General features: G+C 34.1%; 1 protein-coding gene across 1 annotated transcript in view; it reads right to left on the bottom strand.

Annotated features, from left to right (window-relative positions):
* Window positions 1–24,358, bottom strand: part of LOC145690152 (uncharacterized) — a 450,019-nt gene that overhangs the window by 323,521 nt on the left and 102,140 nt on the right. Inside the window, exon 2 of the mRNA XM_081764761.1 lies at window positions 10,551–10,606. The gene's annotated coding sequence lies outside the window, so the exon portion shown is untranslated. The remainder of the gene's footprint in view (window positions 1–10,550; window positions 10,607–24,358) is intronic.

The following is a 24,358-nucleotide window of genomic DNA, read 5'->3' as shown; positions in this document are numbered from 1 at the left end:
GCCTTGAAACGTAGAAGGATGTTCACAAGGTCTTCTGGAAATAAACTGATATTTTAGGCATTGAAATCTGGTCTATATTCACTGACAGCATTAACGGAATCTAGGTTCAAAATAAACGTATGTTCTTTTATTCTACTTTCATTTGACATTTCGCTCTCGAATTATGACTTTTATGTTCTTGCCACGAATTTTCGGCGGGCTAAAACTTAGAAATGATGGATATGTGCATCCATGTTGTCCATATATATACATAATATTTCGTGTAAGGACTTATTTCCCAAAGTTAGTTTGTTGTTCTTTCGAACATCCTGTATCTCATATGCACTTCCCTTTTCCTTTTGTTTGTTTTGGGTAATTCTGTTAGTCATTTCGAAGCCCTTCCGCTTACATGGTAGCAACAACTTAATCTGTACGTTATGTATTTCATCAAGCAGGAGTGTAGGCTAGTAGTTAAACTGCTGTTTCGCTTGGGAGGTCCCAAGTTTGAATTTGATCTTCGGTAATTTTGATTAAAGTTTATTTTTCTTAGTTGTTATTCTTTTTCTATACGAATAACATGATGTTACATTTGCATACAGGTCATGGCTGAACTCTTTCTCCATTCTCGTTACAACTTTAGTGGAACAAAAGAAATATTACACCTCAATCAATCAATCAATGTTCAAGGAGTTCTTGCGTATCCCCAAGGATTGAAAGATCCGAGGTTGAGAAAACACTGTGGTAAGTACTTCACTTCTCCTAATTTTTAAATATTTTTTTATATAAAGAAAATTACAGTTCCACAACACTGTTAATATTATCTTTGTTCTCTATAAACTTGGAAACGTTGCAAGCATATTTCTTGTTTTACAAGTAGTATGTGTGTCACGGTTCGCAGTTTGTGTGTCACTGTTAGAAAGTATGTGTCACTGGTAGAAGAAATGAAACAATAATGGTTACAATCTGGTACTCAACAATGTTCATTCTTCATATACATATCATAAATAAATGAACTATAAATGAACTATTTCAGCAGAATAAAAAAGCTATCAACTACATCCGATTGGCAAGAAACTGCATACTGTTTAACGCCATAAAAATTAGATTTTTCTCGCAAACTACGTTTCAAACATGCAATTTTGTTCAGCTCGACGTGTTCTATCGATGGATAGGGTATATGTCATATCTTTAGAAAAATATTATGATTAAACCAAAGTTATAGCCTTAGTGTGTTAACCATAATTATGGACTATATCTTATTAACTATACTGTATACTGGGCTATATCTCATTAACCATATTGTAGACTCGATTATATCTCATTAACCATATTGTATACTGGGTTGTATCTCATTAACCATAATGTATACTAGGTTATATCTCATTGACCATACTGTATACTGGGTTATATATCATTAACCATAGTATATACTGGGCTATCTCTCATTAACAACACTATATACTGGGCTATATCTAATTAACCATACTGTATACTGGGCTATACATATCTTAGTAACTAAACCGTGTACTGGGCTATATCGCATTAACTATACCGTATACTTGGCTATCTCTCATTAACAAAATTATATACTGAGGTATATCTCATTAACCTTACTGACATCTATCGTCTTGCTAGTGTCATAATAAAAAGCTTTGTTAATGTGTAGATCTATTTCAGTATCAGTTTCACCTTAATAAGTGGCGTGGTTATCATACAACATCAATGTTTCGGTTTGCACAAAAGTTTTTTTCTCAATTTTTGATTTTCTCGAAAACTGCGCATGATAATTTACACTTACCCATATAATTTTGTTCATCTCAATGAGATTTATTAGTGCGAACAAAAATAAACAGTTTTCAATGATTTTTCATTAAAAATACAATTAACGAGAACAGTTTCAGTTTTCTATCAAATCCATTTAGATTTTATCAAAAACCGTTTTTGATGGAAACCAAAACTGGTTTTTGGTTTTTCAAGAAAACTGAAATATTCAGTTTTTGATTCTTCTACAGACTCACTTCCGGTTTATTTTTTTAAAAAATAAAAACTGGTTAGGTTTCCTATCGAAACCGGTTTTGGATTGTTTCAGTTTTAAAAACATTTCGGTTTCATATAAAGAAAAAGCCGGTTTCGGGGAAAACCGAACCGGTTTTGGGGAAAACTCAAATGTCATTTTTCTACACACCGGTTTACAGTTTTTATAAAAACCTGTTTTGCCCATTCCCATGAGATTTATCGATTGATTTGTGCCTCATCTTTTGATATCTTTGGTTCTGTTATTGAGTTGGTTTTGAGTTGGCTTTACATAATCTGTCATCTCTCAAGAACGCTTGAGAAGGAACAGTTTCTCAGGTTTGCTGTAGAGGAAAGAGAAGAAGATGATTTCCCATTTCGTTCTCCCAGGTGAGGATAGTAGATACGTGGCATGTTGAAAGAGGGATTAATAAATTATGAATTTAGCATAGGAGAACGCAGGTTGGTTTCTTTATTTTATATATATACACACAAGATACGTACTTCTAAAATCTACCGTAAGAGCGAGAGTGCTTTCGGATCGATGTTAACAACATGTCTTCGCACGTAGCGAGAGAGATATTCGCGCAGCACGGTGTTGTAATATCTAGTAATACCATATACAAATACACAGCTTACAGCTTCATCATCAAATATTTAAAATAATACACACATTCAAATAGCATTGATTTTCTTAGTAGATTTCCACAATTTAGTTCAAGAGCTCTTTTTTTTTTTTAAAAAAAAAATCTAACAATAGATACGGCAATATTTGTTTTAATCATAATAAAAGTTGTTAATGAGTTGATTTTGAGTTTAATGTTCCTCTCAGCAGCGAGACTATATGAGACGGGACCTACTGATTAACCACATGAGCTCCTGCCGGGAATCAAACCCGGGTCTCCCACGCCAAAGACACGTCCACGAATGAGCGTAATAATAATAAGAATAATCCTTATATCAGCCTGCAAATAAAGCCAATTGCTAATAGTTAACAGTCGCTGTTCCGCTACGTTTGTTGCCTGCCTGCCTTTATTTCAAAATTGACAATGATTATGTTGAACATGCTTAGCTGTTTGTTATTAAAACAATTGCCGTATTAAATAAGGCGGTAATTACTTAAATATAATCCGTAAGTATTTATTTCATCTCAAGCAGAATATAATTTAGTAAGTAATCAACATGGGCACAACATATATAAACTATAGACAGTTGTTACCGTTTACCTTTATAACAGTCCAATATTTTAACAAGCTTTACCGCCACTCTATATGAAACATACTACCACATTAACAGGCCGAAACTACATTCAAATTGGAGTATTAATATTCGTGGAACCGCAAGTTAGTTGTTAGGCAAACTAAAATAAAATAAAAAAGTTAAATGTATACAATTAGAGATTTTAATTAAGAACTATTTTAACTTAGAGCGTACAGTGAGCCAAAGGCTCGAGGAGAAACTAATAATAATAATAATAATAATAATAATAATAATAATAATAATAATAATAATAATAATAATAATAATAATAATAATAATAATAATAAAGTCAAACAAGTCACCTTTTTGTGAGATTAAGAATTATATGTAGGCATTGACTTATACAAAGAATGTCATCAAGAGGGTGGGGTACAACAAGCACCCAAGTTCATATCATTTCAGGATATGAGCGTTTTGATATTTAAAAAAATATTTCATTAGTTGCCAATCTGATCTCTTGCTAATTGTCATTCTTCTATAATAGGTTCTTTTTATGTACTGTATAAGGAAAATATGAACCATTTAGTACCAAATTGTATCTATTGTTGCTTGATTTCTCCTAACCCAGGGTTTCTCAACTTGAGAGTCGCGATCCCTAAGTGGGTCGCGAAGATAAGCGAACGGAAAATATTTTTAAATATTATTTTGAATTTTGTTCTGATGGGGATATTTTTTATTTTTAAGAAAAAAAAACAGGTGTACTAAACATTTTCAACAGGTGCAGAGTTGTTTAAAAATCAATTTAAAAGAAATAAGTACGATATTAAACTAATGAGAACTGCATATCTACCAATTCTATCTTCGCAATAGGTATATTACAAATCCCACATATTACAAATCCCAATCTAGAAATTATAAAGGGGTTGCTGGCAAGAGGATGTGATAAAATTGGGGTCGTGATAGGATTTAGATTGAGAACCACTGTCCTAACCAATGGCGCACATTTATTTGTAAATTAATGAGCTATTTTAAAGTGTAATTTGATGCCCGTAGCTTCTTAATAACGTACCGAAAATAGACCTATTACAATTGTTAATGTACACATGTTGTTAATACACAATTGTTAATAATAGATAAGGTTGCTCAGGTTAATAATAGATAAAATGACTCACATTAATAGTAGGTAGTGTTCCCACGTTAATAGTAGATAGGGGCCCACGTTAATAGTAGGTAGGTTTGCTCACGTTAATGTTAGGTAGGGTTGCCCATGAAACCATACAAAATTTTAGTAACAATATGAGACGATACAAAACTCTTCATACGGATGAACATATACACTTTTCGAGACGAGACAGCTTCAGTTCTTTTCTCGTAGGCAGGCAGCCCTATTAGTTGTCCCTGTTCTTCATAGCCTCGGTGTTGTACAAGGAAATAAAACACACAAAAAGAACTTACAAGCCACACATTTACTTTAACTTCACTTTACAGTAAAAATGCCTATGGCACATCCCAATTCATAATTGCATTCTTGGTTGGTTGGGTGATTCGAAGTTTTGCGTTCCTTTTCAGCGTCGAGACTCTCCGTATAAGGACGTGAACCTACAGCTTAACGCAGCGTTTCCCAACCTTTTTCAACTTGCGGCACACTACGGGTGTAACTTGAATTCTCGCGGCACACTCATAGATATTATTATTATTTGCAAATATAAAATACCATGGTATTTTTTTTTCTGTGATTACTGATCTTCTCACAGAGATGAAAGCTCGATCACTGGTTTTCCCCTATGCTAATTCATTATGCTTAATTTTTATTCTAATTTTAAAATAGAAAACAATTAGAATGAAATATAGGACTCAGATTTTTAAAAATACGCTTTCTTTTTCGAAAACTGTATTCAACCTTTCACTAAGAACGAAGATCACTAAATAACGAACGAACAAACAAATGTCTTGTACTTTTAACTTTGCTGTTTTAACCAAAACCAGTGCATATTATTGCAATCATACTCCTTGCGATGCGTCGAAGTCAAAACACACCTGTTGAACAAAGTGTTCTGTCATTCGCGTGCGAATGAGTGTTCTACGAACGTCCACTTGACGCATATAGTACAAGTGCTTCCATCTTCGGTGTTAATATGACTCTCAATTGAAGCGTAACATAGCAGCTAACCGTGGAAATGTGTATGAGCGGAGATACTGTCTGCTACACAGTAATAGATGTAGAATAATATATTACAATTACAGTAATTTTCTTCATAGTAGAAATTGATAGTAATGTAAAATACAAAAATATACATTTTTTCCCTATGTCTTGCAATTTGGTTGCTATAGAATTAATAATTTTGTTTCGATTTCCTCGCGGCACACCAGCGGTCCATTCGCGGCACACCGGTTGGGAAACGCTGGCTTAACGACTATTCGAATCACATAAGCCCCTACCGGGAATCGAATCCATGTCTCTCATACCGAAAGGGTCGTACGCTAACCAGATAGCCATGTTGAAGCTCTAATTTAGGTTTTATTATAATCTTAATAAAAGTTCTGTAATTTTTGTTCTAACAGTAGAATGGAAATGGCGAAGATAGTACCATCAGTGATAGTACCTAAAGGGGTCAAGGGGGCAAATGCTTCCCAGGTAGCATTGTTCGCACCCTGTAACTGCTCCCCTAGACATATTGTATTGTAATTTAAGTGAAATTTTGAAACTATTATTTTCGGTATACACAAAGAATAGCTGCCCCCAAAATGTATGCCCCTCCGCCTGTCCCCCAGAGTTGGCATCCTTAGTGAGAACCACCAGTGTGTGAATTTCTTTAATATTAAAAGAAATTCAAAGTGAAATGTGATACACAGATTTTTTTTTTCAGACTGAGCTTATATATCCACACGTGGGAAGGGGGAGGGGGAAATGAAAAAGTTCGTCCACGGATCAAGAATTCTACGTTTCCCTATATCCTTTTTGCATTAAACTAGGCTTCAACCAGTATTAAGTTTCAAAGTGAGCTTTTCGTTTGTAACTGAAGTCAAACAAGATCTTCACTCTCCTTTTTTACTCTGAAACGGAAAATTCATCAGTCAGTAAGGAACAGTTGCAGATATTACGTTACATTTAGACCAAAGTCAAATAATCCATATTTCAGTTGAAAACAACACCACACTTAAAATTCAATAAGGAAGTATATGTAGAAGATACTAACATCAGCAATAGTAAATGAAATATCTAGATCTTCCCAGTTGGTCTAAGGAATGCCCTCCTCGGTGGTGTAGTGGCTAGCACGTACGCCTTTGCTGTACGAGGTCCCGGGTTCGATTCCCGGTGGGACAGCCTTTGTGATTTTAACTGTCCTCGATGTTTCTGTGTTCGTGTCCCTGTCGTTCTAGGTGACTGAAAAAAAAGTCAAGTAAACGAGTAAAGCAAGTAATATTAAGTAATCAGTAGTTCAAGTACTGAGACACATACAGTGAGTCAGTTAAGTTTTAATAATAAAAAAAAAGATAGCACATGCGCCTTTGGTACACGTGGTCTCGGGTTCGATTCCCGGTGGGAGAAAACAAAAATCTTAATTTCATAATAATTCATTTTTATTATTCGTCCGTCTCTTTTAGCTTAAAGGGCATAACCGTGGGATGTTAAACTAAAAAAGTCATTAATGGACTATCTAAAAGAAGGGTATCGCAAGTTCAACATTTATCTCATGAGCCCGATAAACTAGGAACATGAAACTCTGTATATAAAATACAATAATTAACTTATTATAAATATGCGGACACATGTCCTAGCGTTTTCCAAAATTACACTTTTAAGGAAGTGGCTGGGGCAATTTCTGTATTTTTCCCTCCATACTGAAATCGACCATCTCTGTTGTTTGTTTTCGAACTATGAGATAACAGCTGATCCGTTAGAAATCAGTTTTCAAACATTGCTAGTACCTTACCTCAAGCTCGGTTTTAATCATTCCAATTGGATTAAAAGACATATTCTAAGGGAGTAAAAAGGTTCAAAATAAATTCAAAAAAAGAATATTGCATATGGGCTTTTATCATTAGAGCGAAGCTCCTCTTTACTCGAAAAAAAATAATAAAATGATTTTTTTGAGTTTTACGTCCCACGATTATGGCTAAAGGAGACGGTGATTATAAGAAATGAATGTAATGGTGGAATAAAGAAAGTGGGAGGAAACGGGAGAACCCCGAGGAAACCCACGCACACGATGTTCCTCCACCACAAAGTTCACTTGGCGGGAGCAGGGTTTGAACCCGTGACCCCATGCACCAGAGGTGAACGCTCTATCACTGTCCTTTTTGCACGACGTAGGCGTTCGTTTATTCGGATACTCCCCCATGAACCATTTTTAACAAATTTGACATCGTGATTCGAGAGCGCGCGCTGATTGTCGTAAGGAGTCGCGTGTACCTTACATACCATTCAGGAATAATCACCGAAAAAACGGGATGCCCATAGACTTAATCTTGGAAAAGCATTTGGCGCACGAATTCTCATTGTAAACAATAGAAAATTGAATTTTCACCATTAGAAATAGGGCGAAGTCCTTTTTGTTTTGTTCTGCGAACACAATTTTTCAAAGCTATTATGTTTTACGTTAATATGTCAAAGTCAACTATTTGCATATCGTCTTCGTTTACGAAGACAATTGTTGCATAAAAAAATAATAAATAATCAATAAAGGGCGATTACTTCCCTCCAAATTTACAATTAATTCATACCTAGTTATACTATAATTGAAAGGCCTAATCTAAGGTCGAAAAAGAGAATTCAAACATTTTTAATAAACCTATTCTTTCCGTGCGAAGAACGGGCATTTCAGCTAGTATTTATATCCAGGTCTCTGAGTTCCTCTTATGAGTACTATGGTTGTTGTCATATCGTTGAATTATCATGTAATTAATGTCTTCCACTAAATTAAATATGTTTCGCATCATTTGTTAAAGAGCCCTAGATAAGTTATGTAATGCAAATTTGACTCATTAATGTATATTAAAAATTTTAAAATTAAAAATAAAAGAAACAAACAAGTTGAGGTATCGTAAACGCACTTTCAAGGAAGTAAAATCTAAAAATGAAAGTGAAAATGTTAAGGTTGGCTTAAAGGGACAAGTTTTGCCGATAGATGGCAATACACAGTCTTCGTATCTCTCCCATGTATTTTTTACCTTTCACGAAAATCCACGATTTCTCTTACAAATGTCAGCCTAGAGACTTCAAATTTTTAGAAAAGGAACTTCATAATTTATTGAAGACAATAATCCGTGCTTATTTTTATTTAGAATTTTCTTCATTGTTGAAATGACTTAATTGTTTAAATGGATATCCAAACCTTTAACAATAGAACTGTTTCAACAATGAAGAAAATTCTAAATAAAAAATCGACACGGATTGTTTCCCTTTAATAGGTTAAGTTCCTTCTCTAAAAATCTGAAGTCTCTAAGTTGAAATGTGTAAAAGAAATTGTACATTTTCGTAAAAGATAAAAAATACATGGGAGAGATACGAAGACTGTAGTGACATCTATCGGCAAAACTTGTCCCTTTACATTAACCTTAAAATACAAAAACAAAATAAGGAACTTATACAGGTGAAAAGCCAAAAACAGGGTATTTAAACTAAGCAAATCGTAAACAAGGGGTTAGTTGTTTGGGCAGTTATTTTGACAGTTGGTGCGTTAGTCAGAACGGGCATTGTGAGTCAACCTTGAAATTAAATCCCTGTTAGTATGGATTTCAGCCTATACCATCAAACCTTTTTGTTAAGTATTTCATTAATTATGCTAAAAAGCAACACATAAGAAGTTTGTGCATGGAGGTCTCCCTCCATGACAGGCGTAAATTGTTAAAATTTAAAATTTCTATATTTATTATTTTATAATCTTTCTCTATGTAACTTGTTTTAATAATAATCAAAATGCATCTAAAGTAGTATCTTTCTACTAAAAATAAACAATAAACAATATCCTATAATCATTATTGAAATTAACAACAATCTAGTTTAAAGTTATGAAACAGTTATTTAAAGCTAATATATTATAATAGTAATTTTATTTCCATACTCGTACAGGTAGGAAGTGTTCAATGTTTTAAATTATGATACGATACTGTATTTCATCATTTCTAGAATGTTCCATTACCTAAAACTTCATATCCTAGCATCCAGATAATCTACTTTCATATTCTGCTATCAATTAAACTTCATGTCACTAAAACTTTGGTAACCATATCACAACTTAATATCACAACAATAATGAACACAAAAAATATTTATTATTGCTATAGTCATCATGCAATAAAGCAAACTGTTTCAAATAATTTAAGCCAAGAAAATAGGCTTATGTGAATTTAAAATAGAAAGTTTTTGTGATTTGTTCTTTTAAAAATTTAATTAAAGTACCACTGCAGATCTTGTTTGATTTGTTTTCAACATTAAGCAGAAAGTTGTTGCTGCTGCATATTTATTTCTTGATGCATTGCGAGAAGTGTAACCTACATTCTCATTTGGTAAACATAGATACTTTGTTTTTCTTTTATTTTGTAATTTTCTTTTCAGTAGAAGTTTATTTATTTATTTATTTATTTATTTATTTTGTTTTGCAGACTGACACAATTTTATCTGACTGAATTAAATCCTCAAAGATCAAGTCACATGAGCATTGTTTTTACTGAAAAATGATTCTTTTAAAAGGTAAATAATATAAGCAAGGTATCAAAATGTTAAGAGAAAGGCTACATAATTTGTTCCATACTTTCCATGTTAGCTGAAGTAATAGCTCACTCATTTCCAACTGGCCGACGTATGACGCACGAGCAAGCATTTACAATCTGAGAAACTGTGTGAACAATGGGTGTGAACGTCGCCACCTGAATTTTACGAAAGTGCATTCAAGGTATGGAAACAACCTTGGACGAGATGCGTCACAGCAGCTACGTTGAATGGCATTGTCTTGTAGGCATGTTCAAGTTCAAAATATATTTACCTAAAATTTCATAATCATTTTGCAACTAATAACAATATTATAACCATCTGCGCAAAACTTATTAAACGTCTCATGTAGATTAGGGAAATAAGCATTTTTGGGTAGCGTATGTTTGGCCTTGCTTTCAACTCATATGGACCACTACCTCATGGTTCATAGTGTTCAAAATACAACTGTTGCGATGTATTATTTTTTCATACATTTGGATAGCCCTAGCTGCTATATTATACACTTTCTCTCTTAGATCTACGTGAACTTTCTTTTTCCTTATTTTGATATGAGATGTCTCTGCTTACAGTTTATCGGTGTAATTCATTAACCCTACATGAATAAGTCAAATAAATCTGAATATATAAGATAAATCCTTCTTACCTTAGAGAACTGCAGCTATCATTTATAGATTACATTTGCAGAAAGTTTACATCAACCTACAAGGAATGAAAAAAAGTGCATTATTGTTAAGAACTAATGAAAAAAATCAGAACATACCATAAAAATGGATACATTATGCAGGAACAAGATAAAAATTACGACTACAGTTTAACATGCGTAAAAGATATCCAGCTTAACTGTGAAACCAGTAGTGATAGTTTAACAAACTTCACACAGCATAGAGCTCCTTCGTGGCTATGCGGTTAGCGTACGCGCCTTTGGCGTGAGAGACCCGGGTTCGATTCCCGGCGGGAGTTCATGTGGTTCGGATTCCACGTTAATCAGTAGGTCCAGGGATTAGTGGATTTAACAATTCACGCTTTAAAATTGCAGGAGTCGATCTTGGTTGATCTTTTGTAATACGCCCACTTTTCTTTTTCAGCTACGGTACTCACGAGACGGGACAAAGCAGAATTTTCATTACGAGGTAACAAACGACACAGATCTCTTCCAACAGATATAGATACACTTTCCGGGACAAGACATTTTGATGGCAACATTTTCGTGAGAAGATAGCCTCAACATTTGCCTCGTAGGTAACACTATGTGAGATTATAGTGGTTTGTTGCCAAGAGCTGTCAATAACCTTACTACCTGGAACGTCTCATATGCTTCATTCTTCTTATACTGATATAAAATTAGGGAAATTTTGGTTAATACTATTAAAAATACAGTAAAACCTGTCTTGAACGGAATCGAGAGAGACTCGCAAAACATTCCGTTGAAGATAGGTTTCCGGTTAACGAAGGTAGACCCATGCATAAGTAAAAGTGCCTTATTTCTCTTCTTCCTTCACTTCTCCTTTCAGACATTCCACATTATTCTGAATTAAAGTATCTATCTATCTATCTATATCTATCTACATATTATATATATATATATATATATATATATATATATATATATATATATATATATATATATATATATATATATATATATATATATATATATATATATATATATATCCGTCGTGCCTGTTTTGGTTTGTACATCACCGTTTGTTTTGCTAAAAATGTATGTATAGCATAGGATGTCTAACAACTTTCTAAATGTTGAGCTCCGAAATTAAAAGTTTCCGTTAAGTTTATTTTGATTTCCGTTGTCCGCAAAATACAATTTGTATTTAATAAAGAGATTTTAACACTATTTTCGACAGTAAATTCATCGGACCGTGAAATATTTCCATTTAATAAAGGGTCCGTTGAAGACAGGTTTTACTGTATTAAGCATTTTGGTATTAACTCAGATTAATTTTTAAAGTGATACATTTACTTTCGAAGAAGACAAGTCTAGATGCTTTGTAGAACACTTTGACTAATGAAAGTATAACTTACCCGAAAAAAGTTGAAAAAAAAGTAGAGAGTCAATATTAATGTAGCCATGGTTGATAGTAAAATAAGTCAATCATTGTTTATTTTAGAGCCAAACGCATTCCTGTTATTACTTGTCCATTTGGTTGTAATTTAACTACAAATTAAATATTTAACACATTTACCATTGTTTCGCTGTACTTTTATTATTATTATTATTATTATTATTATTATTATTATTATTATTATTATTATTATTATTATTATTATTATTATTATTATTATTATTATTATTATTATTATTTGTTTTGTTATTTCACAGTGTGAAAAGGAAATCTCAGTATTTTGTGTTCTGTCATGTGGGCACATATATAAACTTACTTCCTTAGTTGCTAACCGCAACTTCACTAACAAAAATAATGTTTTGCAATTTAAATTATCTACAAGCGCATGCATAATAATGCATAGCGGAGACATTTTGTTATACCGTTAAATGCATCTGAGTGATATGTGTATGAATTGTTTTCAAACAATGCTAACACGTACGAGAACAGTTTTGATGTAAACGAACATTATCGTTATTATTATTATTATTATTATTATTATTATTGTTATTGTTATTATTAATTATAAGGGTTTGCTACTCTGATTAAACAGACATTTTAAAAAACGGGTTTATTTTTCTTCTTTCTCATATGAGTTTCCAAAAGATGGCATACGTATGCCTACATATCATTATCTACTACATTTGATGACTGAGCATATCTAAATACGGCGTAAGAATAATGATGGGTTGTTTTATAATAGAACTTCAGGGCAAAATAAGGGGCCGCGGTGGCTCAGTGGTAGAGCGTTCACCTCTGATGCATGGGGTCCCGGGTTTAAACCCTGTTCCCGCCAAGCGAAATTTTGTGTTGGACAAACACCGTGTGCGTGGGTCTCCTCGGGGTTCTCCCGTTTCCTTCCACTTTCTTCATTCCACCATTTCATTCATTTCTCATCTTCACTGTCTCCTTTAGCCTAGCCGGCATAAACGTTGGACGTAAGACTCAAAAATTTCATTTCATTTCATTTAAGGGCAAACTATCTACAATTGAAATCTTAATGTGTTGCCTTCTTTTACTTTTTTTTAAAAAAATATATATTAGCACTTCGTGATATCTATTCGTGAGGCCTCATCACTGCGAAATTAAAATACCGCTAATTTTACAGTAATTATGTAATATCTTCAAATAGATAAAAGATAATCGAAAAATGGAACAAGAGCTCCCTAGACAGTATTATTTTGCGTGAGATACCGTTATCACGACTCATTTATCTGCTTTCGATTTCCAGACATTTAGAAAATCGGCATTTATTTTCGCGTTTCTAAATAACAGTAAACGAAAAGCTACTAGGTAACTCGTGACAACGGTATCTCATGCAAAATAACATCGTTTATGGAGGTCTTGTTCCACTTTTCGATTATCTTTTATCTGTTTGAAGATATCACATAATTACTGTAAAATTAGCGGTATTTTAATTTCGCAGGATACAGGCTCCTAAACTAAGACAATGCACAAGAAAGATAATATACGAGAGTGTCCAGAAAGAAAAGAACGTTTTGGTACGGTTAAATAAAAAGAAAAGATATCAGCACAAAACTTTATTCACAAAGCCACAGAACCTTACTCTTAGATTAATTTTCTATGTAATCAAAGCCATAGTTGTTAAGACACTTGTTATAACGTGGGACCAGTTTGTCAATGCCCATGTTATACTCCTCTGCCGCCAAAGATTTGAGCCAAGCTATCACTGCTTGCTTGAGTTCCCCATCGTTTGCGAATCGTTTTCCACCCTAAAATTTCTTAAGTTTCGGAAATAAGTAAAAATCACTTTGTGCACTGAATTTTTCCTTCAGTTCTTCCGTAACAAGTGATGGTCTCCCATTCCGGCCTTCATCATGGACGCTGGTTCTTCCTTGATTAAACATAATGCACCATTTCCTCGCTGATGACTCGTTCATTGCACTATCACCATAAACATTCTTTACTTGCCTATAAATTTCAATAGGCTTAAAGGCGCGTTCAGAAAACGCATAACACTCCGTTATTTCACATTGTGCGGGATTTTCGAATTGGTGCCGCCATTTTGAATCGCTGCAAAAACAAGTAGCTTGACCGCACAGCATTGAGACTTGGCACACACATCACACTGAGATGGAAGGAAGGAAATAACAACTGCAGCGCTCGCGATCGCAGTGGTGAGGGGTCGGCGCCGCGCGTGATGCGTAATCGTTCTTTACTTTCTGGATGACTCTCGTATTTAAAACAAAGTATTTTAAAGTGACAAAATTTTAAGGGACAAATATAAATTCTACAAGTTCTTAGTATATAAAGAAATTCGAAAGTCAAAAGATTAACCTTGCTTACAAGACAAGAAATAAGACTTTTTCGTCTCGTTTTATCTTGTAATTTCTTTTTGTAGAAGACTCGTCTCATCTCGGTTTTCGAAAAAAAAAAAAATCATCTTGTTTCGTTCTGTAAATGTATGTACAAAGTTTATATTTTGACTTTATTTCTTTATTTTATCTAGAAGTTATCAGAATCCTTCGCGAGAGATCCATGAAAGGTGTGATATAACAACATTAAAAAAAATCTATTAAAGTATATTGATAAAGATTTGCGTGTCTTAAAATATTAATAAATACTCTTCGTTGTGTTGGTACAATAACTTTTATTAATTGATAGCTTTTATTGATTCGACTGCAAGGAGAATCTTCCCATGGAATGATGACTGTAACAACAATATGTTTGGTTTCGGTAAGTTGTATGATTCAGACTTCTTTGGTTTCCTCCATTTGAATCCTCCAAACAAGGATTCGATCCAGAAAAACAAGGATCGAATCCATTGGCTCCGATGAATTAAATAGTTCAGAAACCCCTAAGGTCCTCTCGTATGATTTCTTCTTTCATCCATCGAGTCACGTCACTTTTATCAACTGTTACGCTATTGTAAAGTTCGTTTTAATAGGAGATACGAGAATAAATAGAAGCATATTTGATACAAGCACAGAACGTTACATTTCTGCCTGATTTCTCGCTCTTGTTAGTTAAGATGCAAACAGGGAACATATAATGAAGAAGGAAGGTTTGTTTTGTTTCTCACAATAGATTCATTATGTGTTCCTTCGTCATTCATTACTTTCCTGTTCTAAAATACTACTTGTCTCCTCTTATATTCATATCGATCCATCAACTGGATCCAGTCGTCTTTGCTTCGTTCCGTCATCTTGTTCCATCAACTCGAAACCACTGACTCAATCCGTCAACCGTCTTTTTATTCCCCTAAGTGTATTCCTCTTTTGATTTCCACCAAAAGAGAATCCGGTTCCTTTCAGAGATTCGATTCTTTTATTCTACTGAAGAACTCGTTCTTTTGGAACGAATCGTTCCGAAATTATCGATCACTACTCAACAATATACAAATTGCAACTCTATTTACCCCACGCCAAGTGAACTTTGTGGTGGACAAACACCGTGTGCGTGGGTTTCCTCGGGGTTCTCCCGTTTCCTCCCATTTTCTTCATTCCACCATTTTCATTCATTACTCATCATCGCCGTCTCCTTTAGCCTAACCGGCATAACCGTGGGACGTAAAACTCAAAGATTTCATTTCATTTCCATTTACCCCAATATGAATAGGTATTCGAAAAAAAAAAAGTTATGCATTCTAATTAATTCTCATATCAGTGTACAGTATGAAATCTGCAAATTATGCATTATATATGCGCATTTTTATTTTAAAAAGTTTTATACATATAATTAAATAATCATAATAAAAAAAATGCATAATACGCTTGCAGCCTTTTCAAGAAGTATTTGTGTACCATAGGACAGAATCCTACAGGTGGTCGTTTTAAGTTGTACTCATTTAATAACCCACAAATGCAATAACTTTAATTCAAAGTAATTGTTTACCTTAACCCACGCAGTGTTATTTCATTTAGTGTGTGTGTTTGATGACATTTATACCTATGTACATATATACGAGTATGTAATGTACTCCTATTATATGTGTGGCCAGTTGCAAGTTGCATGTAATTTGGCCTGAGGGACAAATTGTTTCCCCTCATTTCTGGTTTGCTTTTTATATCTATGCGCGTGTGTATACATATATATGTACTATGTAATGTGATTCATTGCTCATGTGGCCATTTTATAAGCAGTAATTAACTAACCTCCCTACACACGATCGTTGTATCGTGTAGAATAAACTGTATAACGACTGTTGTTGTGTTGTGTATATATAGCTACAGACAGAAAATATGGGCCGTTCTCAAAATCATTACAACAAACAATCTGCGGGAAGAGAAATGATGGGAGGGTAAATAATAAAAAATGAACATTGTAGTGATGGGTTCGGTAAAAAGAAGAAAAGAAAGTAACAAAAAAATCGCTTATAATGCTTATGATGTTTTGATGGCACTTTTTAAAAGGTTTTTATTTGCTATTTCAATAGATCTTTAACTGTTGCTGTTGTCAGTGTGGGTTTCATCTTATGCTATGTAGACCATTTTAATTACATTGTATATATATATATATATGCGTATACTTAGATACATGCATTGTACAAATTACATTTCTCAATTAAAAAGAACTTAAGTTTGTTTTTCTGCCATTTCTTCATATTACATTCTGTAATTCTAAGTCTGTTTTTTTTTTTTTTTTTTTTTTTTTATTTGTGCATCCGGTTAGGAAAAAAACGAAGTTCATAACCTCCTGAGGGATACGTAGAAGTAGTAGCACACAAATATTTGCCTTCTTCTCTCTTAAGACTGCAGATATTTATCTTGTCTCAGTGTTCTTTCCGAAGGCAGGTTTTAGCCTACTTACCCAAACGTAGGTATAGCAAGATGGGGCAATAAGTTAGCTGGCCAAAGGAAGGATGTTTAGTTCCTTTTTATTGAGATTCAAAAAAAGTACATATTGTGCTATCTCAAGTGTTTCACTTGAAAGCGGGTTGCTATAACGCAGCTATAATGTTGTCTCGAAAACTCGACACGAGATAGGGGGCAGGATGGCTCAATGGTAGAGCGATTACCTCTGGTGCGTTGAGTCCTTGGTTCAATCCCTTGGACAATAACGTGTCCGTGGGTTTCCTCGTGCTACTCCCGTTTCCTCCCACATTCTCATTCCACTAATCTTTCAACCATCGTTCACTTGCCTTAATCATAGTCTCCCTTAGGCTAAAGGGGATAATCGTGAGACGTTAAAAAAATCATTTCATTTCTCGAGACGAGACAGAAATATAACAATTCTAGTTTCATTTTCGAGACAGAAATCGAGAAGAGAAGACAAATTTTACGAGTTTTATGGGTAACACTAACTCGCAAAAGTCAGATCTCTAAAGCTGTGTTACATAATCCATAATATAAAGATTATACATTGAAAATACGATAGAAAGAACAAGATAGTGATGATGAGAAATGATGGAATGAACTAAGTAGGAGGAAACGGAAGAACCCCGAGAAAACCCACGCACACTTTGTCTATCCACCACAAAGCTCACTTGGTGCGAGCTGGGATCAAACCAAGGACCCCATGCACCAGAGGTGAACGCTCTACCACTGAGCTACCGAGGCCCGATTTAAAATTAAATGAGTATGTTAAAAAAAAACCATAAAGCTATACTTAGTGTTGCCAACCGTCCGGTATTTTATCGGACAGTTCGGTTTTTGGTCTCCTTGTCCGGTGTCCGGTACGACTTCAAAACCGGACGTCGAATGCGTATTCAGCGTTATGAAGAATCTTTGAAACTGACGAAAGGAATAGTTTGTCGAACATGGTTAAAGCAGAGCTTATAATTCTCTTTGATACCGCCCTAACGTGCGCGAAATTTGCTGACGAGTTGAAGGCAGGAAAATTTACTGAACTTATCAAAACTGCTAAAGATCAACAAAAGTACATTTTGCACATTCACTGGTTCATCCTCAGATACATCTTCCAATTAAATAATACATCCAGATCCAATAAAAGTACGTAGGCATTATTTATGCAACATTACCAACTCCAGCGAAGCTAGTAACATTTTATTTTTCAAGTATATTTTGTGCATGCCATAATTACATTTACCCTTTTGTTTAAATACGACCTATTATTGACGGTAGATTACAAAAATTGCATGTGCCGACTCAACCAAAAATGGAATAAGTAAGCTTCATAAATGCATCAAAAGTGACTGAAGTTATTAAATTCGGGTTAAGTTCCAAAGTTGGGCGTCCGTTTGCAGCAAAATTTTTAAAATTTACAGGAAAGATATGGATAATTTGATCGTTTGTGCGCTTGATAATATATGAGTCTCGAAAAATATGTTTATTTGTTATATATAAGCGGCTATAAACATGGGACTATACGGCGAGCGGAGGGAACTACTTGGCGCAAGGTAACCGAACAGTTGCATTGTGGGAAAGAAACTAGCATTTATGTTATCAACATGGCAAATGTACAAGGGCAATGAACTAACAGTTTGTGAAGTACGTTGATAACGAGCAAAATCTTTTAAAAGTTTGTGATGAGCACGGATTAATTAATCTAATAACAAATTGCAGAAAGTGTGCAAAGGAGATAACAGCGAAAAAACGTGGCGAAAGCGGACGCCCAACTTCGGAATAAATGCCTTAAATTCGAACTCTGAATCGCTCAATTTTATATGAAGTAATTGCTTTGAGGTTGCTCATATTTTTTTTGATGAGTAAGTACCATCTGAAGAGTATATGTACCCCAAGAGGGTGTCCGGTATTTCAATTTTCAAAAGTTGGCATCCCTAGCTATAGTGTCTTTTAATCTACCGGAATCCCATCACTAAAATATTTTTTTATATATAGACTACATGCATTTTTATTTTTATTTTCTGCTGCATTCGCAATCCACAACAAAAACTGAAAGAAGTCAAGTTCAAAACTTCATTTTAAAATTAAAAAAAAAACAAGTTATGACATGTCATTTAGTAGACGTTGTTACTTCACAATTTTATGATCCTAAAACAGAATAAAAATATAACACTTAAAAGTTCATTGTTTGAAGGAAACAAGTATTTTAGTTGGCTCTGTTTGAGAATCAACAAAACCTGAAAAGGGTTAACTTCAAAAGAAGAAAGAGAAGAAACGAAATTGAAGGACAATGAATAGCTACTTCCGGTGGCCATTATAATTTTTCTTAAATAAGCTTAAAAAAAAGAAGAGAGTCAAGTGCTGCAATAAGTGAGTTCTTGTATTTTTAAACGTCTTTTATTATTATTATTTTTTATTAACTTTCGTTTTTAGATGAATGTTGCTACTTTCCTTGGGATCTGCCATTCACAGCAAGAAGTTACAAGAACAAAGAAATATTATTATACGACTATAGAGATGAAATGTTGAAGGAAGGAAGTTGTTGCATTTAAGTAATAAAATGGTTAAAAAGAATATTATTTTCATGATTGAATTGTATAAGAAACGATGACGAGGAAGCAACGGAAAAAAATATTAAAAACGTCATAACTTAAGCTAAGTTCTTTCACTCCTGTTTTTTTTTTTAAGTGATGATAGTGATGATGATAATGATGATGATAAAGATCATAGTTGCCAGTGAGATCACTTAAAATTCCACCAGATTCATGTACAAAACTGACAAAATTCCACTTAAAAAAAAAAAAAACAATATGATTTGAATATGTCGACATGATCTCGCTAAAGAAGATTAACTATAAAAGTAACTCCTGACACAATAGGGGGCACGGTGGCTCAGTGGCAGAGCGCTTACCTCTGGTGAGAAGGGTCCCTGGTTCGATCCCTGACGAATTAAGTTTGTGGTGGACAATAACAAAAATGAAATGAAATTTTTGAGTTTTACGTCCCACGGTTATGCCAGCTAGGCTAAAGGAGGCGGTGATGATGAGAAATGAATGAAATGGTGGAATGAAGAAAGTTGGAGCAAACGAGAGAGCCCCGAGGAAACCCATGCACACGGTGTTTGTCCATCACAAAGGTCACTTGGCGGAAGCAGGGTTTGAATCCAGGACCCCATGCACCAGAGGTGAACGCTCTACCACTGAGCCACCACGGACCCATGGGAACAATAACGTATCCGTGGGTTTTCTCGGGGTACTCGCGTTTCCTCTCACTTTCTCATTTCACTAATTCTTCCATTATCATTCACATGTCTAAGACCAAGACCAAGACTATACATGCAAGACCAAGACCAAGACTCTTGCGCAAGACTCTTGCACAAGTACGATACTACTTGATTTTTTATAGAATGTAAAAAGGAAGGGAAAAAATGATTACATCTTTAACTTGAAGTTCTTGGCTTCATTAAAATTCCGCTGGAGTAAATGTGTCCCCAGTAGTTTATGCAATCCGTGTGAGTTGATCTGTACTTGTGGCATATAACTACAGCATGTCGTTTCCTGGATCGGTTCGCGTTTTCTGTAGTTATTACTCCTTTTCAAACCACACATAAATGTCATCTTACTCCATGTGAGCTTTTTTGTTGGACAAACACAGCTTCCTTTAGGTTTTTCTAGGGTTTTTCAATTTTTCTCCTACTTTCTTCATTCCACTATTTCATTAATTTCTCATCATCACCATTTCCCTTAGCTTCGCTGCATAATCGTGGGACGTTAAACTAGATATTTAGTTTCATTTCAAAACATAATAGTGGTGTTAGGGCCGTCGCGTGGGCGGGGCGATCGGGGCGATTGCCCCGGGTCCCACAACCAAGGGGGGCGCCTTGAGGACAAGTCAACAAAATTCAAGGAATTCATATTATGTTGGTAAGTGTTTTTTTTTTTTTTTTTTTTTTAATTTAATGTTAATTCAGATATTTTAACAATGATCAGGCCACCGCTAAGTAAAGTTACCGGTAATGTAAAACATCGTCTAGGATTATTCAACGGGAACTCTCTCCAGCCCTCTGTGAGAAGACATTTTATTTTGGAAAGCTGATCAAGATCTGGGCTATTACTTCTTATCCGTATGACAGTTTGGCATAAACTGAAGAAACTTCAGTAAAATTCAATAACATTTCTTTATTCCTATTTAGTCCAAGAAATGCTCCAATAACAGAATAAATATATTTCCAGTCCTTCAATTCTGTACTAACCTCATACAACAACTGTGTTTATTAACTATTAGGGACGTAGCTATAGGGAGGGCTCAAGGGTCCTCCCACAAAAATGGAAAAAGAAGTCTTAATAAAATTCAAATTTATTATATTCTATATTCTTTAAACTGAAAACAGATTTTTAAAAGGCATTAGACCCCTACAATGCAATTTTAAGGCTTAAGTTTTACCCCCCCCCCCAAAAAAAAATGCTCACAGAAAAGTCAGGAGAATGTCATTTAGTGTTTGAATAAAGTATGTATATGTTATTATGCAGTTAATTTTGCTCACTTCTATTTTAATTTATTAGTATTTTTATGTTATCATTATACGATCTTTACATTGCATGTTTTGGAACAACGTATCGTTAACATCGTCTTGCAGAACAAACATTAACAAACCCTACATTTTGATTTTGAACATAAATTGTAATTGTACTATTGAACTGAAGCAAATGCAAATAATTACAAACGTCACCTGAAAAAATTACTTTTGTATTCCAACGCTATGATAAATTTACTGAAAATATTATGTGTTAAGGCTGTGTCCAACATTCGGAATACGATACTATTTCCCTATATAATAACATGGCATATTTCTTTCCAATATTTTATTAAAACTATTTATTTTATAAAGTTCAAAATTCGGCCAAATGTTTGTTAGTATTAATATTGCATGTTCATTTTTACTTTTTCTTGCTAAGGTAATATTAGAGCACGCTAATTAAAAATTAATTTTCTTCCATTTAAAAGCTTCTACCTTCGCAAGGAAAGAAAAATATATTTTGTTGGCTTTTTAGCGAAAGTCAGAAAATTACAGTTTTCGTTATAACTTACACATTGATCTTGAATATTTGTATCGTTATTTGTATATTCTATGTTATTAGTATGTTGATGTGTATTAAGTTCAAAATAAACAAGAATAGCTCTCGATTTCATTAATTCAAAATCATGTTTTCATTAACTTCTATGTTTTAACTACAAAAACCATTCACTTTTAAAAAAAATGTCATAATACCAACTCATTTTATCTTACATTCCATATTTAAATCTAGGAGTACAGAATAAACTCTGATTGTTTTCATAACACACTAGGGAGGGACGCCTGGGAATTCTCGCCACGGGCGCTTACAACCCATGCGACGGCTCTGAGTGGTGTTCTTCTTCAAAAACTGAACAAAAATATAGTATTAAACATCGGTAATTTAGTACACCATAGGTTTCGACTACATGGCTCCCAGGCTCAAGCATCCGTTGTACACAGTAAAAAATGGTTGTGTTAATTCAACTCAATTTTAACACAGGGCAGTGGTTCCAACGTGACTACCACTATGCGGTGTTAGTTCAACACCCCGCGGTGTTGGCGTTTAACATAGGAGGTGTGTTACGTCTTTAAGAAACAACCGGTTTTGAGCCGTGCCGTAAACGTTAATGAATCACAAAATTACTCCCCCAAAATATGTTAAATCGCTTATATGCGTAATTTGTTTACATTATGCTGAATCTTAAAAAAAAAAAAAAAAAAAAAAACACTTTAAACAAGTAAAAAAAATGTACTCCAATGGCGGGGAGGCACGAACCACCAACATTTCAATTATTCACTTTCAAATGATCGGCGCCAGTTGCTATCTAATAAAGTTGATGTGTTTGTTGCTTCTAGTACACAATCGCTTAGAAAAAGAAGCAATAAATGCATCAAATGTGGAAGATGAATTTAGAACACCTAAGTGGCACATGCCTAGCACATCTTGTGCTGTTAGGGTTTCTTCAGAAACATTATGTAAAACAGTTGAAAACACACCGCACGGTTTGCATTTTGAAATTTTGCATATACCTGGATTTGTTTAAGTATTTATTTCTATTGTGTTTGTCTGTAGCTTCAAGTCATAATCCTTTATAATTAGATGCCCAACATATTTGGCAATCACGCAGAAAACAACACCGAAGATTCTACGAAGTCTATTGCAACTATGTTGTCTAATGACTAATAAAGTATTCTATTCTATTCTATTCTATTCTACACTTGTGTTAATTTAACACACAGGCTGTGTGTCATTTCAACTACCGGCATTTGACACACAACTCCAAATGGAGAGTGAGTTGTTCTAACCACTCGTTTGTGTTATATTTTAACACAATCGTGTTAACACATAGGCATGTCGTTGAAATAACACAACAATTTTTTTACACTGTACTCTTAAAATAACATTTTCATGACATTGATAAAAACTTAGTGCATGTGACCGCAAGACACAAAAGACATAGACCGTTGAGTCGTTTTGAATTTTCAGTCAAACTATTCGTAAATGTCAAGAGGTTTGATTATAATCACCATTATTTCAGTTTTTCTTCTCTTTTTTTGGCCAATATTGCTAAACCTATAATCATCATAATCTATTCTGCCATTATTGGCAAGTCACTTGCTGCAACTAATACGCTTTGATGTACGGTAGTTCTCAGCTAGTCTCTTCGTCTTGACGTTGCAATTTCCTGTTTTAATACCTTCCTTCAACTACAGTCTCCTTCGCCTCCTCCTTCTCTTTCCTTCCACCATATCCTCTAGCACGTTCCGCATGATATAGTTCCTCCTCAGCCGATGTCCCAACCACTTTCTCCTCTTAATTAAATCTAAAATTCTTCTTTTTCTCCCCTACTGCTAATATTTATAACACCTTCTCATTGGTTTTCCGTTCAACCTAGCTAATTTTCTCTTTTTCTCCATACCCACGTTTCGAAAGCCTCCAATTTTTTTTTTCATTGCTTTTGCGTAATGTTCATGTTTTTGCCCCATAGAGTACATATTGGAATCAGTAAAACAAAATCTCAATATTCAATTGGAAGTTTGTTCAATACAAAGATTAGGTTGAAAAGAAAATATCTAATGACTTTAGAGTGTAAAACTAATTTTGCAATTCATGGTATTTCAGTAATCTGTGCCGTCCTGATTTTCTGTGCATCTCAGGGGTAGCATCCCCAGTTTGGGAACCATTGGAGTATTGGATATATTAATATTATATATATATATATATATATATATATATATATATATATATATATATATATATATATATATATATATATATATATTATATATAATATTACGAAACGTTGTCATTTATCTTTTAAGTAGTGAAGCGTGACACCCATTGAAGAAGAAATAAAGGTCATTGCTTATGTTGTACACTAACATCATACTTACACGAAGGTAAACTATATTAAATTTAGAAACTACATTTTATTTCCGTTACTATTGGTGCATTGTAGAATCTATTATCCCTTATATCCAGAGTAAAATTTACCTATGAAAAGCATAA

This window comes from Thermobia domestica, chromosome 7, assembly GCF_964235325.1.
Source record: "Thermobia domestica chromosome 7, izTheDome1.hap1.1, whole genome shotgun sequence".
Lineage (NCBI taxonomy): Eukaryota > Metazoa > Arthropoda > Insecta > Zygentoma > Lepismatidae > Thermobia > Thermobia domestica.
This window is presented reverse-complemented; position numbering and strand designations above follow the sequence as displayed.